Here is a 9,011-nt window from a genome sequence, read left to right on the forward strand (position 1 = left end):
GATTTTATTTAGGTTTTTAACATACTAACCTAGCATATAATGATTATTTTAAGTAGAGATGTTTATAAGGTTGTTTAATATTCTTAAACTAAATTTCCATATTATAATCCTTACTTTAAAGTTGCTGGAATTTTATGTTATAAGCTATATTTTCATGATTTTAACATATAAACTTATACTTGAACTATTGAATTATTAACTTTGACTATTGTGAGTAATTTAAAAGCATTATTTCAATGGTTTAAGGGGTTTTAAAGTAAGTTAATATTGCTGTAAATTATATTGTTTGGGTATTGATTGAACCATTATTGTTTGGTTTAGGAGAGGGCTTTGTAGAAGGCGATTTTTAGTTCCGTAAGTGGCCAACCAACTCGTGTACTCAAGGTACGTACGAGGATACGAAAACCTTAACTTTAGAAGCATGTTAAAGACTTGGAAAACCTTAGAATCATGTTAGGAAACTTGTAGATTGGTTGGAATTGTATGGTAGTAAGTTTGATTGGTGATTAATGTGGTGATTGGCTTTGTTTCATGTATGAGAATTGCGTATTAATTTATCTTGTAAGTATTATTTATGCAATAACATGCAAGTTGAGCTTAGAGGCAAAGGTACGTGAATATGTGGAATGAATTATTGTATTACTCGTTCATGATTAATGAAATGGAATGAGTAAAGGGAGATTTAAAGTCTTATAAGACGAGGTTGAGGATTGAGGTGCCTTATGCACTTAAGGTGTTTATACACCGAGGTAGTTAAAGGATTCAATAATAAATGTTGTTTGTCACTAATAAATTAAGAATTGAATTGGAAACTTGAATGATTGATGTATGATTAGTTGTGTTGTTTGCATATGAGTCATCACCAAATTTAAACTAGTAAATCACGTAAAGTGCAAGAAGGATGAGCAATAAAACTCTGGATTTGTGCACATCTAGAGTAATGACAAACAGGGGTTAGGGTTCACGGGGTATTAGCCGTGCACTTTTCAGAGGCCGTCTGATCTACGAGTCTCTTGTTTTAAATTCTTTCAAAATTATAATGAGTTAGATGAGATCTCATACTAGCTATGGCCACGGAGTCGCGCCGTCTGCCATTGGATTTTTATTAATGTCATCCGAAAGGAGGCATAGGGTTTTCTTATTTAATGTTCCAGAATGGAGCACAGGGGGACAACCCGATCTATTGCTTAATCCAATCAATTAATGAAGTGGTCAATGCTACTTAAATAAAAACTTTGTAATAAGTAACAATTGAATCATGTGTTCGAGTCAATGATTATATTGAGTTTATGTAATGCTTGTTAGTATCATGCTAAGGCTCTTTACTGTGTTTCGTAGCTTGTATGTACTCAGCGTTGCTGATGACGTGCTTTTGCGTGTTTCTCTTGGTCATGGCCTTCGCCTTCAATGACCCTATAATGATCCAATTCTTACACTTGTAATATTGGGGAGCAGACTAATCACAGGTTTCTGCATAAACTGAACTTGCATCAGGGTGATGGGATTTGAGTGGAGCGTTGGTTAATCATTTAGCTTATTTCATTTCATAAATTGATGTTATTTTGACTTTTACTCTACTCGCTTCCTATTTTACTGGGTTTTGAATAAGGGTCGTTATGGTTTCAACTTGTAAGTCTAACTTTGGTTTTGATTACTGGTTTTGAAACTTACATTTTCTTTTAAAACTAAATTAGTTTTCCGCTGCTGATATTTGAAACTAGCCTTAATGTTTGAACACGTGGCGGTAGCACGCCAGTAATTCTCTCACAGGTTATTAAAAGTATTTACAGGTTACTACAGGTTATTACAGGTTAATACAGGTTTTAAAGAGAGAATTATTGGGGTGTTATAGCCCAATCCTACTAAGAAATAAGCTAATAAAGAAGGTGCTTCCCTAATTTCTAGTGATCCTATAATGATAGATGCAGCTACTAAGGTTATTTCCTTAAGGAAAAAGTGGAAAAAGATTCCCAGAGAGCCAATGCAGACAAATTTATTGCCTGTAATCATGACCACTCAAAAAAGATCTATTGTTGAAAGCCATTCTTTTATAGAGGAAAAGGAGTTACCTTTTAGGAAAAAATCAAAAATTGTCCCTGAGGTCTCATCTGGATTCTCTAGTCTGGTGGAGGTTGGCTCGACCAAACCCCGCCCCTCCAAATGAGTACTATTTGCTGGAACTGTCGAGGAATGGTTAATCCTCGGTCAGTTTCCACTCTTAGGAGGATGTGTGCCTCCCTTGCCCCTGAGATAGTGTTCATCTCGGAAACTAAGGTTAATAAATCGATGGTAGAAAATCTGAAGTAAAGGTTGGGATATTCGAATGTCTTGGGAGTGAGTAGTGTTGGACTTGTTGGAGGGTGGTGTGTTTACTGGAGTGAACAAGTGACGTCTTTCACGATTCGTTCGTTCTCTCAAAATCATATCTATGGTGATGTTAACAGTACCAAATTCGCAAAAAGGAGGTTTGTGGGACTTTATGGCTGGTCGGAGGAGGCTAACAAACACAAAACTTGGGATCTTTTTTACAAGTTATACGATGAGGTTGATGGTCCGATTCTTTTTGGCGGGGATTTTCATGAAATACTCAGTTATGATGAAAGAGAAGAGACCTCCAATTGTGAACGGAGAGCTATGGCTTGGTTTCTTGAAGTTATGAATAATTGTAACTTGCGTGACCTTGGCGTCGAGGGTACTTGGTATACTTGGGAGAGGGGAAGAACAGTGGAGACCCGAGTGCGTGAACAATTAGACCGCTTTGTTGGGGATTCTGCCTGGTGGTCATTGTTTTCGAATGCTCGTGTAGAGCAAATTTGTAGGTACAAGTCTGATCATTCTCCCATTTTCATGATGCCGAAGACTTTGAGCGAGAAAAAGAAGAAGAAAAATTAAAGAGAACGGAAGTTTGAAACTAGATGGTTACTTGATCCCGAGTGTGAAAAGATCGTGCGTGAAAACTGGGCTGGTTCTACTGGGGTAAATGTCAGTTATAGACTTGGTATTATGGTTAATTCGCTTGCAAGTTGGGGCCGAGGTAAGTTTGATGATCTAGAAAAAAAAGATCACTGATGCAGAGGAACTTTTAAAAAACGGCTAAAGGGTGGGATGTTACAGAGGAAAGTGTTGCTGAGTGTATGCGGTTGGAGAAAATACTCGATGATCTCCATGACAAGTAGGAAGCCTATTGGTTCATTCGTTCCAGAGTATCGGAGATAAAAGATGGAGACAAAAATACCTCATGTTTGGGTCCAATTTAGTCCAATTGGGCCTAGGCATTAAATGATCCAATTAAAAGCCCAAGGTCAAGGTTCATCTCTCCAATTGTGCTAAAGTCAAAGGTCAGCCCTCAAAGCAAGCCAATTGGGCTAAGGCCCAACTTCTCCATGTATGAAGAGGTATAAAAGCCATCAATATTCATATATTCAGATTCATTCACATATTCTCATATATATTCTCATATACTCAAGAAAAGCCTCAAGCAACAAATTCTCTTGCATAGTGTTCTCTTTCTACACATTGTACTGAATTTAGCATCGGAGGGGCCTTCCTCGGCAACACCCCCGAGGCTAGTTTACGTGTGTTTACTGTGCAGGAAACCTTCAGCCCAACATAACTTGGACCGAATCTAGTCTTCTCCGTTTCAGCGGACCTTCGGCAAGGTCCCATTGTTTTCACCCGAAACAATTTGGCGCCGTCTGTGGGGAAGACTTTCAAAAATCTTTAAGCCAAATTTCTAACCAAGATCATCTTGCAATAATCTTAGTAGCAATGGCTAAGAACCGCAAGTGCAAAAGCCTCCGTCAAGGAGCGGGCGAAAAGCCTAAAACCCCTACACCATCACCCTCGCCGGACCGGAACTCTCCCAAGGGTGCCAGCTCGGGGGGAGGATCATACAAGGAGGATTCCCTTTCTCCCGTAATTCATGACTCTCATCGTAGGCCGAGTCACTCTCGGTCTAGCAGGGGTGAGTCCGATCATAGGACACATTCAGTGCCCCAAAGCCAACCATCGGCTGTGCGCCCTCATTCCCATACTCGGCCGAGGACCCCTTTGACGGGGCCCAGCTCGGAAGAGGTGGCAAGAGCGCTGGCAGTACTCATGGAGGCGATGAGGGCACAAAATATGCCACCACCTCGTGATCGAACTCCTCCGCATACCCGACATCAGCGAAGGAAGCTAGACCATGATGGTGGGAAGCTTCCTTCCTTCCGGGAACTGGAAGAGTGGGAAGAGGATTCCTGGAAAAATGAAAAAGAGAGGAAAAAGAACCCTCAATTTTTAAAAGGATCCTCATCCTCACGACTAGAAGCTCATAAGAGCAGCAGTTCAGCTTCTCGGCCAGAATCTACTCACCGAGAACCTGAGACTGTTCGCCGAAGCGTCCTCGACCGACTCGGCGGCAAGGAACCGAGCGTGCGCAGTCGCCTCTCGTTCCCTGCAGCCGAGGCCCAGACTTCCCAGCCAGGGACGAAAACCACTCCTACCTCTCTAAGAGGGCGGAGCGCGGTCCCTTCGGCCAGGAACAAGGGCAAGGCCGTTATGCTACCCGCCAGTTCACCATTCGAGCAATGGATACTGGAAGAGCGCGTGCCCACGGTTAAAATACCGTCGCACATCACATATGACGGGACCTCGGATCCGAAGGATCACGTGGCCTCGTATGAGACTCATATGCATCTTTGCCCCAGATCCGAAGCGACTTGGTGCAAATATTTCCCAACCACTCTCAAGGGGGTCGCGCAAGCGTGGATCTCCAAGGGAGTAAAGCAAGGCTCCATAACAGGGTGGGATGATCTGTCCTCCAAATTCAGGAGCAAGTTTTCCACGGCAAAACCGCCGAGAGAAGACTACTGCAGAACTCATGAGTCTACAACAGGGGGAAACCGAAAGCCTCCGAGACAATCTGACCCGTTTCAGTAACGAGTCATCTAGCGTCTCTCAGCTGGACCAGGGGCTAGCCGTTTTTGCGATGCAGAATGGCCTTCAGCCCGGAAAGTTCCTAGACTTCATGGTCATGCATACCCCGCAGACCTTGGAGGAAGCTCTGAATGCCTCGGATAAGTTCATCCGAGCCGAAGAATGGAACAAAGCGAAAACCCAACCTCAATTTGGGGGAGGGAAACAAAGACAAATACCCTTGTCTGAAGGCCAAGGCCATAAGGCAAAGGGAAAGTCAAAGGCCTCGGAGCAATCTTCGGCCAGCGACCCAAAGAAGGAAAGATCTGCCTCATACACAGGCAGATACGAGTCCTACACTCCGCTCTCTCTTCCACGCGCCAAAATTTACAGTGTGACGAAGGAGGAGCAGAGTTACCGAAAGCCGAGACCACTCCTAGAGTGGTATCAGCGAAAAAATAAAAATCAGTGGTGCGAGTTCCACGAGTCTTCGGGACACAACACTGAGGAGTGTATTCAACTGAAGGACCAGATAGAGGACATGGTCCGGAAGGGATACTTGAAAAAATACATCGCGGATCACCGCGAGAAAAAAGAATCCGAGAAGTCAGCAAAGGACTCTCGGCAAGACCTCGACTTCCCCCGGAAAAACAGTAAAAAGCCGGAGGGGAAATTCCCTCCGATCAATGTTATCTCGGGAGGAATATACTCTCGGAGGGAGCACAAGCGACACCTTAGAGCTTTGACTCACCAGGTGAACAACGCTGACATTCAATCTCCCCAGTCGCCGGTGCCGAATATGACGTTCACAGCCGCCGACTGCCGGGGGATTACGTTCCCTCACGAGGATTCGTTGGTGATTATCGCCACGGTGGCCAACCACGACGTCAATAAGGTCCTTGTTGACGGTGGCAGCGGAGCAAACATTCTGTTCCGAAAGGCCTACAATCAAATCAAGCTGAAGCCCAAGCACCTTACGCCGGTACCCTACCCGGTATCCGGGTTCAACGGGGCTTCAACTTATCCAGATGGGAAGGTGACACTTCCTGTCACCATCGGCTGCGATGAGGCAGCCAGGAACGTCATGATTGAATTTTTGGTCATTGACGCTCCTTCAGTGTACAACGTGATTTTGGGGAGACCCATAATTCATGAGATCCAAGGGGTCGTCTCAACTTATCATCAGCTGATGATTTACGTCTCAGACGCCGGCTTCCCCGAAAGGATACAGGGCAACCAAAAGGACGCCCGAAGGTGCAACTACCTCAAGCCATCCAGTAGTCGCCCAGATGACGACAAGGATGAGGAGGAGAAAGAAAAAGAAAGAGAGTCAAGCACAAAAAAGCCGAAAGGCCTAAGTGCTTCGGCCCAAGGATCTGTACCCAGAGGTAAAGGGCCCGAAAGGGAAAAGGCTAGCTCTTCAGCTGAGCCGCAAGACTCAGAGAGCCAGCCGAAGAACAAAAAGACTAGGACACCTGCTGACATTGGCAGCAGGCCAGATTATGAAGAGTCCAGTCCATCAGCAATGGACATGGACCAACAGACTGAAACAGTTGAGTTGGCCGAAGGAGACGTTGAGAAATGTGTAACAATCGGGATGGACCTTGATCCGAAACACCCGTTGTGAACTTATTCAGCTCCTTCGGGACAACAGAGATGTGTTTTCTTTCTCGGCAGCTGATATGCCCGGGATAAGTTCAGACCTCATCTCCCATAAGCTTAATGTTGACCCAACGTGTCGACCAGTTAAGCAAAAGAAGCGGAATTACTCCGCTAATAAGAACCGAGACATCGCAGCCGAGGTCAAAAAATTGCTGGAGGCAGGATTCATCGAACCTTGCCAATATCCAGAATGGCTGGCAAATGTGGTGATGGTTCAGAAGCCCAATGGTACCTGGAGGATGTGCGTTGACTTCACGGACCTAAATAAGGCTTGTCCGAAGGATTTCTATCCCTTGCCGAGGATCGATCAGCTAGTCGATTCGACAAGTGGCCATGCCTTACTTAGTTTCATGGACGCATTCTCGGGGTATCATCAGATCTTCATGCACCCCGACGATCGAGCAAAGACAGCATTCGTCACGAACGTTGGGGTGTACAATTACAAAATGATGCCCTTCGGATTGAAAAATGCGGGGGCAACCTATCAAAGGCTGGTGGATCAAGTTTTTGCCGATCAAAAGGGCCGAAACATGGAAGTCTATGTTGACGATTCGATCGTCAAAAGCAAAAAACCAGAGGACCATGTAAAGGACCTGGCTGAAAACTTTTGCCACCTTGAGAAAGCATCAAATGAAGCTGAATCCGAAGAAGTGTGTCTTCGGCGTGAAGTCAGGGAAATTCCTTGGGTTCATGGTCAGCAAAAGGGGGATTGATGCCAATCCCTCCAAAGTCAAAGCGGCGCTCGACCTTCCTGAGCCGAAAACGAAGCGGGATGTTCAGCGGCTCACCGGAAGAATGGCAGCCCTCTCGAGGTTCATTTCCAGAGCTTCGGATAAGGGGTTACCTTTCTTCAAAGCCCTGAAACTCCCGAAAACAAAAGAGCTCGTTTGGGAGGAAGAGCAAAAAGACGCCTTTAAACAGCTTCGGGAGCATCTGGCTCAACTCCCAACGCTGGCTAGCCCAGCTGAAGGAGAAACTTTGTACCTATATGTGGTCGTTAGCCCAGCCACCATCAGCGCAGTATTGCTGAAGGAAGAAAGCAAAAGTCAGCAACCGATCTATTTTGTCAGTCATACACTGACGGATGCCGAGACTCGCTATCCTCTACTCGAGAAAGTCGCTTTCGCGGTAGTAGTAGCTGCTTGGAAGCTGAGGCCCTATTTTGATTGCCATCAGATAGTGGTCTTAACTGATCAGCCGTTGGAAAAAGTTCTCGGCAAGGTTGAAAAATCTGGTAGGCTAGCCAAGTGGGCTTTTGAGCTCACCGAATTCAGCATCAGCTACCGTCCGAGGGCTGCCATTAAGGCTCAAGCTCTAGCGGATTTCTTGCCAAATGCTCATACCAAGAAGCGCTAGACAGTGAAAAGAAAGTCTGGACCGTGTTTACGGATGGATCTTCCACCGAAAACGGTTCGGGGGCAGGAGTGGTGATAACTTCTCCCAAAGGCAAATCCTTTGAGTATGCACTAAAATTTTCTTTTAAGGCCTCGAACAATGAAGCCGAATATGAGGCAGCAATCGCCGGCCTAGAATTGTGCATCTCCCTGGAAGCCGATCACGTCTGCCTAAAAACAGACTCTCAGCTAGTTGCATATCAGATCAGCGGCAGCTACGAGGCCAAAGAGCCCTCCATGATAGCTTATCTTGCCAAGATCAAGTCAGTCATTGCAGAGCTGAAAACTTTTGAGGTTCAGCTGATCCAAGGGGTCAGTATACTCAAGCCGATGCACTTTCCAAACTTGCCAGTTCATCTCTTACTGAGCTGAACAGATCTGTATATGTAGAAGTGCGTCGAGAGAGAAGTGTCGACGAAGCACCTGAAGTGTGTTGCGCTGACCCAGAGCCTAGTTGGATGGACCCCATCCTAGCTTTCAAGCTTCGGGGAGAAACTCCCGAAGATAAAGCTTTAGCCTCCAAGATAAAGAGAACCAGCTCTAGGTTCATTGTCTTCAGGGGGGAACTTCTTGAAAAAGTCCTTCTCAGCCCCATTGCTGAAATGCGTGGGACCAACAGATGCAGATTATATCCTACGGGAGATTCACCTCGGCATCTGTGGGAACCACATTGGGGGAAGGACCTTAGCCCACAAGGCATTGAGGGCTGGATATACTGGCCCACCATGATCGCAGATGCTAAGGAGCTAGTTCGGAAATGCGAAAAATGTCAAAAGTACGCTCCAGTTATCCATCAGCCAGAAAGGGATCTTCAGCCGATCCTTAATCCACTCCCGTTTGCCCAATGGGGACTGGATATACTGGGACCATTTCCAGAGGCTGTGTACCAGAAAAAATGGCTGATAGTTGGTGTCGACTACTTCAGTAAATGGATCGAGGCCGAAGCAGCCTCGAACATTACAGAGCAAACTGTCAGAAAATTTATCTGGCAGAATATCATCACTCGATTTGGCATCCCGAGAGTATTTGTCTTCGATCATGGGAGGAAATTTGATAACT

Source organism: Chenopodium quinoa, unplaced genomic scaffold (genome assembly GCF_001683475.1).
Source record: "Chenopodium quinoa cultivar QQ74 unplaced genomic scaffold, ASM168347v1, whole genome shotgun sequence".
NCBI classification, from domain to species: Eukaryota; Viridiplantae; Streptophyta; class Magnoliopsida; order Caryophyllales; family Amaranthaceae; genus Chenopodium; species Chenopodium quinoa.